This window comes from Mustela putorius, unplaced genomic scaffold (genome assembly GCF_011764305.1).
Source record: "Mustela putorius furo isolate JIRA1106 unplaced genomic scaffold, ASM1176430v1.1 tig00003836_pilon_pilon_pilon, whole genome shotgun sequence".
In the NCBI taxonomy this organism is placed as follows: Eukaryota; Metazoa; Chordata; class Mammalia; order Carnivora; family Mustelidae; genus Mustela; species Mustela putorius.
This window is the reverse complement of record NW_025421989.1, coordinates 13,668,769-13,688,712: the sequence shown is the minus strand read 5'-3', so window position 1 is coordinate 13,688,712 and position 19,944 is coordinate 13,668,769. Positions and strand designations below refer to the sequence as shown.

General features: G+C 48.9%; 1 protein-coding gene across 2 annotated transcripts in view; it reads left to right on the top strand.

Annotated features, from left to right (window-relative positions):
• The first annotated feature begins 3 nt into the window (after positions 1-3).
• RAI2 (retinoic acid induced 2) overlaps positions 4-19,944 on the top strand; it is a 58,804-nt gene continuing 38,863 nt past the window's right edge. Inside the window, exon 1 of one of the 2 annotated variants that reach the window (XM_045089343.1) lies at positions 4-260. The gene's annotated coding sequence lies outside the window, so the exon portion shown is untranslated. Of the gene's footprint in view, positions 261-458; positions 843-19,944 lie in introns of those variants that run through there. The other variant, XM_004758925.3, reaches the window with a different exon arrangement.

The following is a 19,944-nucleotide window of genomic DNA, read 5'->3' as shown; positions in this document are numbered from 1 at the left end:
GCCTCCTCCCACCCCTTGGTGTATATAGTAAAGGCCGGGCGCCGCACGCAGACACACACTCGCCCGGACACAGGCGCACACACACTCACGCACAACCGGCAGCGGCGGCGGCGGCGGCGACAGCGGCTCGGTGACAGCGGCGACGGCGGCTCCCACCGCTGCGCACCCCCTTCAGGCGGCGGGCGGCGACGCCAGACCGGAGAGTTCCAGCACCCGCGACCACCCCTTGGCTTCCTGGAGGCGGCGGCCGCAATTGCAAGGTAGCCACCGCGGTGGCCCGGTGCGGGCCGGGGTCCCCTTACCCCGCCCTCCCCGTGCGGACCTGCCACCGGGACGCAGGGGGCGCGCCGGGCTGGGCGCGCCTGGCGGGGCCCGGCGCCCGGGGAGGGGCCTGCTCCCGTGGGCAGGACGGCGCCCAGAGGCCGGGGCCAGCTGGGAGGGCCGGGCGGGGGCGGGGACGCGGCCCGAGGCCGCCACCCGTGCGGCGTCACCGGGCCCCGCTCCTGCTCCCGGCGCCGCGCACTGGCTGGCGGGTCCGGAGAGGCGGCGCCGGCCGGCGGGGCGGGGGCCCCGAAGTGGGTTTCGGGCCGCCACCAGCGCTGGCACCCGGCACAGAGGGCGGCGCGCGGCGGACTCCGCGCCCGGGCACCGCACCGGGCCGCCGCCGGCTTTGCCGCTCTGCCCCGGCCCGGAAAACCCGGCGCCTTCCAGGCCCTTCGAAAGATGGATTCTGTTGACGTATCTGGCGGCCCTGGCGAGCCGGGTGGAAAGTTGGGTTTTGCCAGATCGCGCTGGGCTTGTCTTTGTGACGCTCGGCCAGCCCCGCATCCCCCCGAAGCCCGGTGAGTGTGCGTCGGCGTCCCGGGAGCCTTCGTGCCCCCCAATGCCCAGACCCGGGGTGGCCGCACCAGCTCGGGCTTTCTGCCATGTTAGGCATCGAGCAGCGTTCTCGCAGCGTTTTTGCGTGCGTTTCAGCGGTGCCTTTTGCTGCGGAGGGAGTTACCGCTTCCCTCGGCGTTGGCTTTTTCGGGGTTGGGGTTGTGCTCTGTGTGTTTGCTTGTTTGCCGTTTAAAGCCCGACTATTGTTCAGGATAAGCTCCGCCTGGGTGGGGAAATGGCATCCCACCACAGTTGCCGGCGAGGGGTAGAAATGTTGCCAAACAGCTGCTGCTTTGTGTTTCCCTATCAGAAGTCCCTGGAGTAGGTTTGGGGCACGACGGATGGATGGAGAGAGGGATGGGGCACGGAAGAAGAAGGTGGCTTTGGAGGAGCGAATTGTCACCCACCCCATGGCATGCAGTCAGCCTCCCTTTTTGCCTGCCAAACTTTTATGAATATTCCTTTTGTGGCAGGGGAAAGCTTAATGAATTCAGCCCAGTTTTCCAGGGAAAAGCAACCCGGCTTTAACAATGGTTTGAGAACTTAATCAATGAGAAAGGCAGGGAGAGGAGGAGGAGGCGCTGACACCATATGGGGGGGGGGGGCGGGTGTGTGCTGCTGCTTGCAGTCAGGTAGGGGAGAGGTGGGCAGGGCGGAGCGCAGCTCCTGGGTGGCTGGGTTCCGGGAACTGTCGGTAGCTCTTACCTGTGCCCGCTGGAGCCACCCCCTGTCGTGCCCGCATCTCACGGTCTGCCCAGAACCTCCGCGGAGGGGCTTGAGGGGCGCCCTGCCGCCAGCCCCCCTCATCTGGCGTTTTTAAGGACGTGTAAATATTTTGCTGAGGATAAGTGACATCAACAGAATGATATTCCGCAGAGCCCGGGTGTGCAGCGATGATAAATAGATACGGCCAAACAAAGTTTTGATAACCGCGGATTCTTATGGCTCGCTCTGTTTCATTTGGGTCTTTGTTTTTGTTGGTTTAGCATTATCTCTCATCCTCTGGTGTGACCCCTTTATTTAGCTGATTTTGGAAGCTTCTCTTTAGAACAGAGAGAAAAGCAGCCAGCAGGGAGAAAACAATTCTTAGCCTTGCATGCAAGGTTTGCTTTGCTTCTCGCAGGTCCTTCCCAGCGTGGGCTAAATGCCTCTCTTCCTCCTTTTGAGTCTTCAGAATCGTTTGTTGATTGACCAAGAGACTTGGGATAACTTTGCAAGTGTATTGTGATGTGCTTTTGGTACAGCGGAGGGGTGGCAGTGTGGGAGGGGGCTCTGGGGAGGCTAGCGGGTGGGAGCCACTCACCAGGGCAGCATTGTGGCCCCTGCCCCACTGTTTTGTCATTTGCCTTTTCTTCTCAAAGAGGAGCGGGGGGAGCTGTGCCACTTTCAGAAGTCGGGGGTAGGCTGGAACGCACAAAACACACAGCTGGTGCCATCTCAATTTCCCTGCCCCTTAGAAGCCCTAAGAGGCCACCTACCCACCCCGAATCCACACCCCGCCCCCCCTTAAATATCCTACAAATGGCCACTTGTGTCTCATCCTGACTGATGCCTACTAGAGGCATTCCAAGGCAGCCCGGGCACGGTGAGCCACGTCAGACTGGAGCTTGGCACCAGCCCATGCAACATGGGGGTGGTCCTTTATCAAGCAAAGAAGCACCAGACGTCCTGCTGTTGAGGTTTGGCCCCAGAAAACCTGCCCATCTCAGGAAAAAAAAATGAGAAAACAGAGTTCCAGGTGATGCCAGTCACCAGTATAACAACTTGGTCAGTGGGCATTTGGGCAAAAACTCGAAAATAAATAAAAAGTCTTGTAGCCAGAAAACAGCCTCTGAGACAGGGCGTCTGGAAAGCAAGAAAGAAAAAGAAAATGCAAGAGGTGTGTGATGAGGTGACAGAGCTGACAGAGCCCTAGCTGCAGCCCCCCGAAAGCTAGATGGGACTGGCCTCCCCAACTCCATCTGATCCTGAATGGAGGTTATTCTGGATGTGGCCATCTCCACACACAGCATGCTCTGAATGTATAATAAGAAAAGAGCCAGTGTCTGTTCTCTGGCTCCTTCCCTAACCTTAGATCTGGGGGGCGGAGGGTAGTGCAGGGGAAAGGAATTAACATTTGTCACTGTCCTCTGTCTGCCAAACGCTTCACATGTGGGAAACCATGATGTGATGGAGGCATGATTTTCCAGATAAGGAATCTGAGGCTCAGAGAACTTTCCAGTCGTGTGTCTGAGTCCCGACTTTGGTGGTTATGAATTAAAGGAGCAGCACATCCCTCTAACCCCTCTTCCAAGTCTCTTATTTATTTCTCCCAAAGGGCAGAGTCCTCAGCCCCTCCATGTTCAAAAACTGTGGATCCCAGCTTGGGGGCAGGGAGCCTACCAGTGGGGCAACCCAGTCAGCCAGGGTACATGCTCACGTGCCAAGTGCATAGACCCCAGATAGTCCCAGACTATTTCAGATGGAAAGACTGTGTCTTGTCATCTTGGAATTTCCAATGCCCAACTGTTGCTTAATAAACAGGAGTTGAGTGACTAAGTGATGGAACTGATGGAGCAAATGGTGGTGGTGGGGGGGAGGCAGCTGTAAGTCATCATCAAGGGAGACTCAGCAGGGAGAAATCCAGAGATGTTTTTTCTTTGCTTGGGGATTTGGAGTTCCTGGTGTCGTGCTCCATTTCTAGCTTGTGGTAGGTCCAAGTCAACAAGTTTATGTGGTATGGGCAAGAGCATTCCCTTTTTTACAGGTGAGGAAACTGAGCTTAGACAGATTAAATAATTAGCTCTCCATGGAAGGACCGAAGGATGGGTAAAGTATTTCTGACTCTAAACTGTCTCGAATAAATAAATTCTCAATAAAAATGAGATGAGATCTTACCACGCACATGCATCATGTACACAAGTCCCTTAGTCCCTTTCCAACAAGATGGTAGCCTTTAACCCGCTAGAAATTCTGGAGCCACTGGGAGAACCAGGTTTGGAATCCATATGTGATTCTGCTGCCTCCCTGATCAGGGGACCTCTGAGAATGAGGCTCTCAAGGCTCATGGAGGGCAGAAGTTGGCTAATTATCCTCTCCCCTGTACAAAAGCCTGCATGGGATTCTGAATTAAGCTTGATTTGGGGTTCAGGGTGCCATCCTTGCAATAGAGTTGGCAGCTCTTGTCTTTGGAGATAAGATTACCACTTCTTCCTCTCACCTGTTCATCTGCCTGGATGCCCATCATCTTATTCTTTCTAGACCCAAAGCATCTCCTTTGTGGCTCCACCTTTTTTCATGAGCCTCTTGAACACAGCCTCTCCTGTGTTCTGATGGCAACTGGCGAGGAGGTGATTTTGGTGGTCGCATTTGTACTTCTGGATTTTGCACATGACCCTCCTTCCCTCTCCAACCAAGAACACACACACAAACACACATACATGGGCAAACACAGGCGCACATAATTTGATCATGTTTCTTTATCTGCTTCACCAAATTAGATTGCAAACCCAGAATTGTTATTGAAAGAACATACGTGACTTTGGCGATCTTCTGCCCCAGGCCCTGCCTGAAGCAGATCAGAAGAGCTAAGATCGGGGCGGCTCAACCCAGAGATGCTTTGACCAATTATTATACTTGCTGGCTTTCCCACTGCTGTGGGGCATCCCCCCCCCCCCACAATGTAGGCATGGGCCCTGGGATTCTCATAAAAGCCCATTTTAATCTTCCCTTAATAGTAGGTCTGGGCTTCTAGAATATCCCAATCCTTGCCATTCCCATTTCTGCTTTAATTCTTAGCTCCAGGAACTTGATGGCTCACCCTGCTCTCACCTGTCACTCTTTCTTCCCACAGCTTTTTGGTCTTGTACTACACTGTCTAATAGAACCTTTTACGATGATGGAAATGTTCCATTATCTGCACCATCTCCTACAGTAGCCGCAAGTCACATGTGGCTATTCGTAGTCGGAAGGTGGCTTAGTCCAGAGTAGGAAGCGCCAGCGGGATAACGTATGCACGTGATCTCTAGGACTCAGTACAAAAAGAAAAGAATGCAAAATAGCTCATTAATAATTTTTATATTACGTGGTGCAATGATAATATTTTGACTATATTGGTCAAATAAGTTACAGTATTAAAATGAATGTCACCTGTTTCTTTTTCTCTTTTTCATGTGCCTACCAGAAAAGTGACAACATATTATTTCTGTTAGGCAGTGTTTCTCTAGAGCCAACTAGAGAAACCAGCCTGTGCCTTCAGCCTCATGGTACTTTAGGGGACATGAAGACCCTCTGTCTCCATGGCAGATGGGAGGCACGGGCTGGCAGCCTGGTCTCAGGCAACTTTGATTTTCGGTAGCTAAGGTGTTATTTGGAGGGGAGTTGCCTCATCAAGGCTCTCCATTAACATGTTTGGTCGGTCAGGTTCCCCCGAGGAGTGTGGGCTCCTGAAACTTCGGGGAGCTCAGACAGCAAGGCAGGGCTGGGAACGGGCAGGGCTGGCTTGAGTGAAGTGACCCCTTTCCTCTCCTCTCTGCCATCTCACCCCCCCCCCCCAGGCTGGTATCTTTATCTAGTGGAGAGCTGTCTCTTGCCTGAGCAGCTGATTTCCTGAACACCTTGTCTAGGAGTATCCTTCCTGGGGATTTGTGCTTGGAGAAGAGTGTCCCAAGTAGGCACCCTAATGGTGAGAGTGGGTTATTTGGGGCTGGAGCCAATCTTATAGAAAGGAAAGGGGAAAAGAGGATGCACATAGTGATTTCCTGACAGCTTGATGAAAACAAGAGCAAGGAGATACATACAGTTTCTCTGATAGAGACAGAATAAATGCAAGGAAGCCCAGTTTCACACACCACGGTGGTGCAGATGAGGAAATCGGACAAAGGGACGGTTGCTGGGGAAGGGAGGAGGCTCCCAGCCAGCGCTGTGGTCTTCCTGGGCCCTTCCCTGGGAGATGGGCACGGCCCAAGTAGATGGAAAAGGCTGGACTAATGAACTTGGGGCTGCGGTGATTTATAGGTCAGGCCCTGTGGCTCTGGCCCCTGAGGGGGCTGCCCCCATAGGGGACCCTTGGCTGACCTCCTTGAGCTCCTCGGAAGGAGCTGGTTTTGTTTCCCATGGCAGACGCAGACTGTTTACTGGAGCACAGGAAGAATCCGACATTCTGGCGAAAAATAATTCATTAACAGCCAGGGTATTACCAGTTCCCTGGAAAAGCTCCTCCAGCTGCACTGCAGCAACTGCTCTTTTTCAGCAGCAGATTCGGGCCTTGCTGGCAGCCAAGACTGGGTGCATTGGGGGCGTTTTTGTCGTTGTTGTTATTTTTACTTTTGTGCGAATGGCTACTTTGGCCGTATAATTCAGAGAAAGGAATGGTGGCCTGGTAGGGTCATGATGTATAACTGTAAGCCATTGTTTCCTTCCTACTTGAAGCCTGGAAGCTCTAGGCCAACTCTAGGAACCTGCATTTCTCCTGAAGAAAGCCCACCCCCATGTTAGGGGCACCGTAGAGCCACACAGAATATTCTAGAACTGAAGGAAGTTAAGAGAATCTCAACACCTGCACTTAAGACGCTCTGGAAACAATTGGCTGAAGGACGGCCCCCCCCCCACTCCGTCCCAACTTCACGCTCCCACATACACAGAAACATCAGGCAGAAAGTCCTGTCTTGGCTGTGTGGGATTCTTCGCTTACTATTAATTGACACAGTGGGGCCAAAGTATATGATTCATCATCCCAGTTTTGAGGGCATTTGGAAAGCCAGGCAGGCATAACCAAGAGAATGGGCTGCACGTTTTGCTCACTAAGAATGATTGAATCTACAATAAATAAAATGGAATGATTCAGGAAGCTTTTTATGCTCTGGAAAAATCTGCTTTAAAAAAAAAAGGTTTTTGTCTGCTTGTTTGTTTTCTATGCCTCATGTTCAGAAATGTGTACCCAGTTAGCAAGAAATGGAAAAGAATGGCATTTCCTTGTTTTCGTTTTTTTAAAAAGCTCTAATTGCAGGTTAAGTAAAATACGATGTATTGATTTTGGTTTTGTATGGAACATAACTAGAGAATCATTTTATTTTATGGGATATTAATTTCCATCCATTTAGACTGATGAAATATGCATTTAAAATGCACCCTATCTACCCCTGCCATCACTGCAGTATTTCTTTCTTTCTTTTAGGGGGAGAGAGAAAGGGGGGGGAAGAAAATGTGAGTGAGCATGTAAGCAGTGGGCAAGGGAGAGAGAGAATCTTAAGCAGGTTGCATACCCAGCACAGAGCCCAACGTGGGGCTCGATCTCACAACCCTGAGATCATGACCTGAGCCAAAATCAAGACTCAGGTACATGGGAGTGCCTGGGTAGGTCAGTCGGTTGAGCATCTGACTCTTGGTTTAGGCTCAGGTCATGATCCCATGGATTGTGGGGTTGACCCCTGTGTTGGACTTCCGACTTCCTGTTCAACAGTGGGGGAGGGGGATGGAGTCGGCTTGAAGATTCTCTTCCTCTACCCCTCCCCCATAGTCCCTCTCTCTCAAAAAGATAAGTATTTTAAAAAACCGAGTCAGGCACTTAACCAGCTGAGCCAGCCAGGCACCCCTCTCACAGTATTTCTTTAATGTTCCTAGGTCCAGACTGAGAACCTATGGCACTTGTTTGGAAAGGAATAAACATGTCCTTAGCTAACGTATATGTAAACCAACCTTAAATGTCAAGGGAAATGACATCTTCTCCCTTTGAGGACTGCCAAATAGATGAATATTAAAGGCTGAGCATTTTGGTTTTATCTAGCACATAGTTTCTCCACCTTGGCCCTGTTGACATTTTAGGCCAGATTTTTCCTTGTTGGGGTCAGTGGGTCTGTGCGCTGTAGGATATCAGCAGCCCGTCTGGCCTCTACCCACTGGATGCCAGTAGCACTGTTCCTGGCTACCGCAGTTGTGACAATCCACAATATCTCCTGAATTCGTCAAATGTCCTCTCTGAGGCAAAATCGCCCCTGGTTGAGAAACACTGGTGTAGACCAAGGTTTAATAAGTAATTTGTGGGTTTTGGTGAATTGATTTTGAAATAGTAAAGGACACAGTTTATCCCCCAGACTTTTATATATACTGTTCATGGGGGCAAAGAATGAACACCTGGAGGTGTGTCATTTGCCTGATTTCACTCTAAGGTTGGTGGATGAGTCTGTAAGATTGTATAAGCAGAGAGATTTTTTTTTAAAAGGCAGGCAACTAAATAAGGTGTAGGTAAGTAGGGGTACTGTAATAATAAGGGCTTTTCTGGTTTTTCATAGAGCAGGTTTATTCCTCCCTAATTTCTTTTTCATGTGCACCTGATTCCAGGCATGCCTTCAAAGCCAGCAGGCATCTTCGTCCACCCTACCCCCTCTCCACTGTCACTTCTCCTGTAGCATCTTAAGCCTGAACCAATTAATTTAGCCCGTTAGTGTACTTGGGAGAGCTCTGTGCGTAACCCTGTAATAGGCTCATTTCGGATCGTGGCAGCCCTTTACCCGCCACTAATGTCTATGTTTTCCAGGGCTGTTGAGGGAGAATGTCAGTGGTGGGCAGATGGGGTATTTTTCAAGATGCCGGGGCATTCAGATCTCGGTGGTCCTTCTCAGCCTCCCCAGTTCCCTGTAGGCAGATAGACCTGGTAGTGCCTGTGGTCAACAGCAGCAGGGGGACGGCTGCCGCTGGGACAAGCCTTTAGCCTTCCTCTTTCGGAGGGTCCCTTGAAAGGCTAGAGAGAAGGGTTAAGCATTCTCAGGGGAGGCATCCTGGGGCTAAAACATGGAACTGGGATGCGCGCTGTCCCAGAGGGAGAACAGAGAGGTGGGTCACACGTTACCCAGGCAAGCATCCTGAGGTCAGTGTGTCCTGCCGGTCTTTGGAGTGCAATGGGCCATGGGCGGCGCTCAGTGCCGACCTCAGTGCGGGCAGGGTCATGGTGCGGCCATCGAGGCCGACTGACCTTTCCCAAGGAGTGTCTGAAGGCATCCCGAGGGTCAGGCTCCGCCAGTGAGGAGAGGTGGAAAAGCTGAGGACATCGGGGTGGGCCAAGCCAGCAGCACACCCTGCATGGGTGAGTTCTAGCCTCCCCTGGAGAGCAGGTCGATCCTTCCTTGTCGTCCTGAAGGAAGAGGCAGTGAGCTTGGCAGACATCCACGGCGTGCCAAGTCCAGGCAGATAAATAATTGACTCGTAGCCCAGGACACTTGGTCATTCTGAGTAGGCAGCCAGGATTTGGGTGATGGTTGCAAGACTGGGAGAGGAAGCAGGATCATAAATCTGGGCTTTGGAGGCCAGTTTCGTGGCGTAGAGGCCACCGGGGCCACCGCTGTGTGCCGCAGAAGCAAACAGACAGGTCCAAGTGGTGTGTGGTTCCTCAAACTAATGGCAGTGGCAGTGGCTGTGAAACACATTTAGACCCTTGTCATAAAAATGCAAACAGTCCTCCTGCTATAGGGAAAAGCTAAATAAACTCCATCGCAGCTGTATTAAGTAGAAACAGATTTGAAAATCGGGTGTTTTTTTTCCTGAGACACTTATTTATAGCAGGTTGGGCAAAGGCTGCCACTATCTTTCGCGACTCCGGAAGAGTGTTTTCCAGATGGTCCTTGCTGTTTTTCTCTTTATTAAGCTTAGCTGAACACGGCCTCACTTGGAAAGGTTCATCGAAACTGGTGTTCTTTTTTTCAGATTACAATGGCCATTGATTGGCCAACAAATCAATGGATGGGAATGGATTGAGCCCGTGCTGATGAATTTCCTTTTACATTTTAGAAATCAGAAAAATATCAAGGAAAGCACAGAATAGGGTGCTCATTCTTTGGCTGTATACATCAGCACTACGGAAATCATCTGGGGCTACATTTTCTATTAATTTACATTTGCTTTTCTTTTTTTTTTTCTAAATTAATGCCCTTCTTTTTGCTAAACCTCTCCAACATCACTGTTTCCTTTCCAACATCTAAACAATGTCCAGATATATTTCAGATTGAGCAATTAGCTCTGGCTGCAGTTTCCTTTTAAGAAAAAAAAATCACTAACCCGCTAGACTAAATATGAAATTATTGAACGTGAAAATCTCAATCCGAGACCATTTGTTCTAGGATCCTTTGTGGTTTATCACTTGCATTTTAAGAGGGCAAGAAAAGGCTGATTCTGCCCTGCCTTTCCATGCTGGACACACCCACACCAAGAAACCTCAAGCTTTGTTTTTGCTCTTAGAAGCCGGGCAGCTGGATCTGGGGTCATGAAGTCTGATTCTTATAGCCCAAACCACGCAGGGAACCATTTCGGAATGTCACATAAACCATTGGTCCCCACAGACCAGGCATGTGACAGAATTTCTGCCCATTCACAGTGTAATGAAAGAAAAGTGAAAATGTGGTGAGTTTCCTTCTTAAAGCCAAAACTTGTCCATTTCACAGAACTGCCCTTTATTCTAAAATGGCCTTCCTACTTGTCTTGGTGTTTACGGCTCTTTTATGAATGATCAAGACTGTCCCTGACATTTGCAGTTTAACATCTTTTTTGACAAAGTCGGAAGTTGTCCAGCTCATGTTGGAGCCTCCATTTTTTCCAACGTTGCTCATCCAGGAGACCTAACTGCATTATGATGGGAAGCCTTTGTTAGGATTCTGAAGCCAGAAAAACCAACCGGAGCAAGAGTCTTGCTCTGAGTTCCCTTACTCGATTCTTCTGACGCATCAGCCACAGGCCGCTGGCTCTGTCCGCAGCCCGTGGGAAGCACGGAGTCGCATCTCCAGAGGAGTTTGAAAGGGGAAACTGGCTTCTTGGATGTGGCTTCTGAGCATGCATCCTGAACTCTGGGAGCCTGGCCTTTTATCCCTGATGGTGTTTTCAACTCTGTGGCTGGCTCTTACAGGTTCTACCCACCTTCCTCCTCTCCTCAGCCCTGCCCACTGCTGCGTGAGCCAGCAAGCCTCAGCAGGGCTCCCCTAGGCATGGCCCCGGTGTCCTTACTGGTCGGCTCTACTCCTGTCCTTTCTCCCCCAGCCGCTGTTCCTCTCCGTAGGCATCTCTCTAGCCTTGTCACCCCAGCTCCAGAACATTCCGTGACTCCCTGTTTCTTTAGTTAAAAGAAAACTCCACATATGAAGCCCTCTTCCCATGTTCCCAGTCCATTCTCGCCCTCACGACTGGCCTTCAGTAGGATAATGCCTCTGAGGTGTACAATTATCTGGGGGTTCGTTTGTTTTCTTATCTGGAGGAGATCTGCAAGAAGGTTACAAGATCTCTTGGGCATCTTTCTAGATGAAGAACACTGAAGCCCTGAGTCTGCCGTAATGGACCATCACAGAGATTATGACATTTGTGTTTGGAGGCAGGGGAGGAAGGAAGGAAGGAAGAGAGAGAGAGAGAGAGAGAGAGAGAGAAAGCAAGCCCCCAGAAAATGAGGCTCTCTGGCTTCAAGAACTTTAGCCTTACCACAAGTCTCTTAAGTACTGCTTCTGGATGGGGAGGCCACCTTTCTAGCCGACCGACAAATGGGTATTGCTTCAGGACGTGCTGCTGAAAATAGAGCCGCTCTCACAGGCGCTGAAACTTGGAGTCGAAACACAGCAGAAGGAGTCTGTCCTAGCCAATGCAGACTGTCCATTCCATTAGCAAATATCTCCAGGGGTTGCTCATAAAATCATAATAGCAACAATATGACCTATCATTTCTCAAGCTTCTACTATAGCCTGGACGATTGTCAAGGTGATTTACATTTTATTATTTTATTTCCAGCTTTGTAACCCCCTTAATGAGATAGGTGGGTATTATTTCTCAAAAGAGGAATCAGGGCTCCGAGAGGGTGGTAGCTTATACAAGGTCACACAGCTCGTAGAAAGTGGATCTGGGATTCTATACCACCTGATTCAGTAGAACTTCCATTCTACACTAGAAATACACTCTAGGCTAGGACGCTGGCTGTCCAATATGGTAACCGCTAGCTGGAAGTTGCTGTTGAGCACTAGAAATGTGACTAGTATGGCTGAGACCTGACTTTAAAATTTTATTTTTAATTAATTTTCTTTTTAATGTTTTTCCTTCAGCATTTCAAGTGTATAGTTCTCTAGTATTAAGGACATTCACACTGTTGCGTAACTCTCGCTAGCGTCTACCACCCGAAATCTTTTCATCTTGCAAATGGAATCCTATGCCCGTTACACACGAACTCCCCGGGTCCCCTCCCCCAGGTCCCCGGCAACCACATCTATGTTCTTTTTTTTTCTTTTTAAAAAACATCTCCTTTCCCCCCACACCTGAGCCTCTGATAACCACCATTCTACTCTGTTACTATGAGTTTGGCTTTTTTTTTTTTTTTTTAATTCCACATTTAAGTGAGATTGTAGATATTTATCTTTCTTTTCAAAAAAAAATTCAAAATGTAAATTGCCACCTGGGGCTAGCAGCTACTGTCTTGGACAGTGCAGCTCCGGACAATGCCCATCTCACGGTGCCTTTCTGTCCTGCTCCCAGCTTTCTTATAACGTACTCCCAGTCGAGCACAGCCCCTCCCTTTCTCAGAGGCCTGCGGGGATCAGTGGTTCTCAACCTTTGGTGTGCATTCAGATCAGCTGGAGTGCTTGTTAAAATACAGATTCCTGGGACCAAGCCTGGGAGCAGGTCGGGAGTGAGGCCCAAGAATTTGCATTTCTAACAATTTCCCTGGTGCTGCTGGTGCCAGGGTCTTTGGTTGAACATTATCTACCTGGGCTTAAGGACTAATTCCTGCATCTTAAAGTGGTATGGCCTGGGGTTCCGCTGTTCGCTTCTGGTGCACAGAGAGCAGCAGGGGTCGCTGGCTCAGGTCCTTTGGGAGAAGCTTTCTTCTTGCTGCTGTCCTGGAGACCTGGCCCTCTACCAGTCCCAGCTTTATTTGGGCCACAGTTAGATCTGGTCAATCCCTTGGCAATTGTTCTGGAATGCATTCATTTTAATTTGGGGCTCCTTGGGAGAGGAGATGGAAAGCCGGGGGTGGGGCGGTGTGTGTGTGAAGCAAAGGTACTATGTCTAGGAATTGTCTGAGCGCCCAGGTGATGGGCAAGTATGGACATGTAAGAGTATTTGTTGTCCAGCCTACTGTTCTCTGCAATTAAATGGTGGCAGAAACGTTAAGTAGGAAAGAAAAAAAAAAAAGGAGGCAGGTGAAGGGACAGGTGACAGAGCCAGGTCCCCCAGCCGTGTATCTTCATCCTAATTAAAGCCTTTGTCCCTTTTAGAGGGCAAAGGCTATTTGCCGTGGGGCAGTGTTGGAGGCGAGGCAGTGTGAGTGACCAGGGGGCCTGGAGAGGTCCCTGGAAAGGGGACTGTCATGTTGGAGACCTTGACTCTTGATCTAGCTTTCAGTGGTGCTGAGAATGTTGTTCTTGTTTTTGAAAGAAAGAAAAAAAGAAAGGAAGGGAGAAAGGAAGGAAGACAGGTGTAAAGAAGTAGCTGAGGTTACTCATGAAAGTAGCTGTTAGGCTGTTTTTCTTATGAATATTTATAAAATAAAAGAGCAATATGGAATCACTTTGGGTCTAAGTGTGCACAGATCTTCTGTGTTTTCTCCCATGGAGCCTGTTCTTTCCTCTTGCCATTTTCTCTCTTTGTTTTGTTGTTGTAGTTGTTTCATTTTTGGAGAGCAGGAATCATGTGTCTTTTTTTGGGGCTTGGTCTCAAACCAGCCTTCAGTCTCTCGAGCCAGGCAGCACTTCCTAAAGTTCATTTTAATCACCATGTTTAACAACCCAGCCCTCCTTGGCTCCTGGCACTGTGCTCTACAGCTCTTAGATGCTGGTAGTAATCTGCTTCATACAAAAAAAGTACAAACACACACATTTCTTCCAGTTTATCTGTTTCCAAAACCAAGTCTTCAAAGGCATGAACTCAAGGCCCATTTCTGCTACTGCAGGGGTTCCGTCCCTGTTGATCGGTGGTGGAAATGTCAACTTCCTGTGCTTTGAGTACTTCCATCATGTCACTTAGCTCTGGGCCACCTACCCGGGAGAGAGCTCAGCAAGTCGGAGCACACCTGTGGGGCCCCGCCCCCTTCCCTCTCGTGTCTGTCTCCACCACTCAGCAGCGGTAAGACCTTCCTTCCTCCAGTCCACCAGACTGAGCCTCAGCTCCATTTTGGACATTTAGAACATGAAGCTCTTCATCTCCTGTTTGTATGGGATATTGCTTTCCTTCCTTGAAATCTGTTGCTTGCCTCATCTCTGTAGTGACTAGTGCCAAATGCCCTATTCTTTTTTTTTTTTTTTTTTAGATTTATTTATTTATTTTAGAGAGGGACCATCATGCGAGCCAGGGGTAGGGCAGAGGGAGAAGGAGAGAGAGAATCTCCAGCAGACACCGTGCTGAGCGTGGAGCCTGACTCAGGGCCCGATCCCAGGATGCTGAGATCATGACCTGAACGGAAATAAAGAGTCAGAAGCTTAACTGACTGCGCCACCCAGGCACCCCTGACCTGTTCCTTTTTATGACTCCTGTGGATGGCATGAAAGACTTCAACTTCTCCCAATCCACAATGGAGCTGAAGCACCTGGCCAAGAATTTAATATGCATGCTCTCACTTAAACCACAGAGTAATGTTTAGAAATAACTACTTTCATTTACAGTTGAGGAAAGCGAGCTTATGACGCTGAGCAGAAAAGGTAGGTGGGGTCCAGATCATAATGAGACTCGTTAGCCTTGAAAAAGAACTTGATCCTGAACAGTTTCATAGAGGCCAGTGATGTTATCTAGTCTCTGTGGTGGGTTTTTTGTCTTAGTGGAGACTTAGTGGAGACTTTCCCTCCTTAGCAGGAGGGAAAGAAGACCAAAAAGGGGGCTCTGTTGCAGTAATCCCAGAGAGCAGTGACCTTGAACTGAAGTAGCATAGTGGCAGAGGCAAGTGGTTGGATTGTAGAAGTGTTTAGGAGGCCGCCCCTGGGATTCGGTAATGGCTGGTACAGAGAATAATGATGATAACACCCTGGTTTCTGTAGTTTAGGCCCCCTGATGGGTCAGGGAACTCAGGAGAGGGGGGAGATTGAGTATGCGGACCCTCCCTCCCTTTGCAGTCCGGCGAGTGGGCAGACAATCTTGACATTGGCCCATGTAATCATCTGGAGCCCCCAATCTTGAAGGGAGTGTGTTGAAAACAGCGAATGGGCCAAAAAATGGGGGAGAAAAGGAAAACCTGACAGACATCGTCAACAGCCCGAGCACCTTCAGTTGGCAGCTTTAAATACACTTTCCAAGTGCATGTGCTTTAAATAGGCCAGAATTTGTAGGCAGTGGGGGACACGGAGTAATCCTGCCAGTTCAGGCCTTTACTGGGCTCAGCAGGAAGAGAGGGGTTTGGCGGGTGGCCTGCTCCTAGGTTGACCAACTGTCCTCATTTGCCCAGGATTGAGAGGATTCCTGAGACATGAGGCTTTCCGCTCTAAACCTTGGGCAGTCCTGGGCAAACTGGGATGCGTTGGTCATTCCACTTACCAGGGGAGCTGTCTCGGGCCAAGCAGTGAAGACTCAGTTCTTCCTGGGGACTCAGTATGGCGATGCCGCCACAGAGCAGAAAGGGGGCTTGGAAATGGAGAAGGCAAGAATGTATCCCAAGCCCTTTCAGACAGCTTATCTGGGTCCAAATGAAAGTCTTCTCTTAAAGAGCCTGGGAACTCCATTCTGCTTTCCCGGAAACTAGCCTGTGTTGCCGCCTTCTTGTAGCGCACCCCCCCACCCCCTTCCAACCCTAGGGATTCACTGGAACATTTTGGGTGAATTTCAGGTGAATGAACAAATTCTTTGGTTCTGCCAGCATTTGGGACCCGCAGGTCCTTAATCGGATGTGGGAGTATTTTAAACTGGATCCGAGGTGAGAGAACAGTTTCTTTCCTTAATACGTTCCTACATCCTTGAAGTCGCAGTTAGAAAAAGTCTTTATTTATTTTTTTGAACAGCAGCAAAACACAAAATCATTTGTAGCGGTAGACCCTTTGGATCTTCATATGCAAAGGAACCGTAGCTCTCCATTATTCATAAGTCTTTTGAAACCGAATGACAATTTTTTTGTCTTCAAAAGCTTCCCTTTTCCACCCCCCCCCACCACAAGTATTTCTCTTGCAAAATAAACCTCAGTAAATAGCAGACAACATGTTGTAAAGGGAGGACAGAGGGGCACTTGGAATGGAAAGCTAATGAGATGGCCTTTTCCTGCGAAGGCCTGGCCTGGTACAAGCCTCCAGCTCCATCCAGAAACGCAGAGAGAAACAGAGGGGTGAAGTGACAACCCTCACCTCGCACCTGTGACACCCGTGACCGGGAGAGGCATCAGAAGGAGAGGGTCAGTGCAGGGAAACAAAAGAGAAAGGGAAATATAGAGGGAGATGTGAAAAAAAGTAAGGTTTAGATTCTTCTGGCCACGTGGCTCAGGTAGTAAAGGAGCGAGAAGGGCGCCAAATGGCACTTGGGTTTTTGGAAAGAGCCTCCAACAGTCCGCTGTCCTCTAATGAGTCTGAGAGTGAAAACGACCTTTGTCATTTCTCTGCGCCCTTCTGTACCACTTTATAAGGAGTGGATGTTAGTTACAACGAAATCGCCTGTGGTATATTCTTAACCAAGCATAAAGGACATAGTGAGTAAAAGCTTAAATAATAGTATCAGCATTTTAAAAGGGTTTTTATTTCACATGAAATAACACACCCAGGTCACCAGCACCCTGATGGAGATGGGGCGGGGGGGGGAGCACACCAGCCCCCTAGAAGCCCCTCCCCACATCCTGTCCATTACCTCTCCCCAGCAGTACCCACTGCCTTCAACAGCATAGATGAGTTGTGTCTCACACCGAATTTTTCAGTCCTAGCCTTATGGATGAATAACCCCCCTCAAAAAAATCCTTGTAATTTTTTTTACGGGGGAGAGCAGAACTTTTGTAATGGTTTCCTTTCTCCGGCTGCTGTGAATTCGGCCTGTTCAACAGGAAGTTTCTGAGCTGGGTTCCTGCTGGTGCAGGATTTGGGGCAGGCTGGTCTGTGCTGCCCAGGACGATGCCCAGGCTGTAAGCCAGGAGTCTGTCCTTGGTGTCCCCTCTGCCAAAGACAGCCACCACGCTTGCCTTATCTGGCCCATTAAAGCCGCTATCAGATCATGCAAAGACACGTGTCTATAAGCACTGAAGGCAGGACAACAAAATGGCTGAGAGTTCCCCGAACGTACTGGCCTTCTGGAAAAGAAGGTCAGTCACGACCATTAAAACAGCATAGCCATCGAGCTTGTGTTGGTTTTTTTTTTTTTTTTCCCCACCTTACAAATGAGAGTGCGATTGATTAATTTCACTTCCTCTCAGGCTTCGTCGAAGCTCTCGACGTGCTTTCTCCCCCCTTTTCTTGCTGCAGGAAGCAAGCAGTACGAATGCGGGAAGAAAGCTATGGAACATACCTCGTCATGTGTCTGGAGCAGCATCAGAAAAGGACTTATTTGTTCTCCTGGGCTGTGTAGTGCCGAGTGATTGAATGCTCGCCAAGCTGTCAGTTTTATGAAACAAATTCCCTAACCCCCTTGGCCCAGAGCTTTGCTCAGCCTGAGATGGAAAAGAAATAACTTTTAATAGAAAACTCATTGCTAAAATCTAAGATAAGATTTCAGAGTTACTTCTCTCCTAAGAATGAAATGAAATATTGAAGAATGCATTTGATGAGGGATTCTTAGGGAACCTTATTTCTCAGTTCTTGCTTAACAAACTGTGTTAATAAAAATATTTAGACCTTCATGATACATAATGCATTTTTATTCCTAGTGAGCTAGCCTGTTTGTATACACAGATGTTTCCTGTGGTCCTTCTATCATTACTTCTTCTGAAACAATATTTCTAGCCGGAAACAGAATCTTACGTTAAGAACCTAAGCCCCTCATGGACCCTGTCGGTTTGACCAAGGGTATTTTTATTGCTAGATTTGGGGGAGGGGCTGGTGGGAATCTTCTTTTATTCAAAAACACAGAGAACGCTTTGAATAAAAAGATAATGCAATGAATCCACTGTATGGAGACATTATTAGAACATTCTTCCTTGGCTTCTAAATTAGACCTGGCCAGATCATCCAGGCACATTCATTACTGAAGGGCTGGTCGGCTTTTTAGTCTCCGTTCTCACTGTCAAAGCCCCATGAGTAATGCCTGCCCTTTCATACAAACCTTAGGTGTGTTCGACTGGGTTTTACAGATTTTTCCAAAGCATTGTTCTCCCAGAGCGACAGTTTCCTTTCCAGCACCAGGAACATGGTGGCAAACGCAGCTCACCAGCTCAGTTTCTCTGCCACTCTTAGGAACACATGGAAATCAATTAAAAATGAAATCCATAGGCCGGTTGTGCTAAGGAAGGAAATGAGGTTTTTACACATCAGCACTTTTCCGAAAAACAAAACAAAAAAAACCGATCTTAATTGAAAAATGGCACAATGCCCTAATGAAAAATTAAGCTTCAGGATTCAGTCCTTAATATCTCAGTGATGAGTGTGTATTTCCTCCGGTGGCTGCTGCCGTGAGTGAATTCTGAAAGAATCAGGCAGTGTGTTGAAATAAGATATCACTCGGCGTGACTGTTGGAGTGAGGCATCGCCCTGTCTGGCGGACTTGTCAGTTGCTGCCTAAATGCCAGGAGAGGAGGGTTCTGGTTCTCTGGAGTTTTCTTTCCTTTGACGTTTTGGTGAATTTTGCTTTCCTATAGCAATAAAAGTAGTACATACCTACTTGAGGAAATTTATAAATTTAGAATGGCAACAAGAAGCAAATAAATACCATTTGTAATCCTGCCACCGAGAGATCACCGCCAGCAGTGACTTTGGTCCCTATCGTTAAGGGTCTTTCTTGCCTACGCCTAACTCCTTTCTCTTCCCCAGGAGTTTGGAAGGTACTGCCCACCAGTTGGCTCCCCGCACCCCACCCCCCGACTTCTGTTAACATACATTTCTGTAATTGTCAGCATCAAGAATGAAAAGGTATCTCTTTTATTACCTCTCACCTGTGACAAAAACTTGCGGGATATTTGCTCTGATGAGTCCCTCTTTCACTGTCCCCCCACGCTCCCCACCACCAAGTCTCATTCACTGCCATATTCCCAGCACCTGGAACAGCATATGGTACCCAGCCATTGCTTAGGAAGTACCGCCGAAGCAATGATTGAATGGTGAGACTTTATCCTCACCTGACATCCCAAACGTGAGCACTTGATGCGTGAGGCCAACCCCTTTCCACCTTCCTTTGCTGCCTCTCCCAAGACGTCCAACGAAGCCATGGGTCCCCCTGCTGTCTGCTGGGTCTGCTTTCCCTGAATTTCCACGTGGAGAGTGAGAGGTGAAGCACCCAGCCTTTAGTCAAACAGACCAGCTTCCCAGGTCTTCAGATGACTCTGTCACCGGGCAGGTGTCATCTCTCTGGGCGGCAGAGTTGTTACTGGGAAAACGGGCAGTGGTGAGACTTGCCTGGCAAGAAGAATGTCAAGTATGCACCGTGCCCGGTACTTGGGAGGGATCCAAGATCTGTAGCTAGTATGTTGTTCCCACCTCTCTTTCCAATGACAGCATAAGTAAAGAGCCCCTGGGGGGTCCCGGATGTTTCCTTTTGCATTTCCAGTCATGTCATCTAATGAGCACAGGAGAGTTTCTAATGGGTAACTTTATGCTTCTGTGCCAAGTGAATCAGAAATGGCAAAGAATCAGGCGGCCTTCTAGTAATCTGTGAGTCCCCTGCCACACGGGGCTCATTGTGTTGTGACTGTGTATCCGCAGAGCTGACTCCCCATCTATGCGGCGAACACACATGCCATCTTGGTGTCCTCAACCGGAAACCCCGGTGCTGTAACTGAGACGTCACTCACTATGAACTTGCTAAATGGGTGAATGACTGGATGAATGAGTACACATGTTGTACACACCTTGCCTCATCACGACTGTTATCTGTGGGCTTTCTGCTATCTCCTAGATGACAGAAGCTAACCAAGCTGTAGACTTCAATCTCTAGCCTTCTGAGTGTCTACATTAAAATGGAAGCTTCTGATAGATAGACAGACACATAAGTATTGGTTCTGAAAAGGGCCAGCTTGAGGGGGAAGAA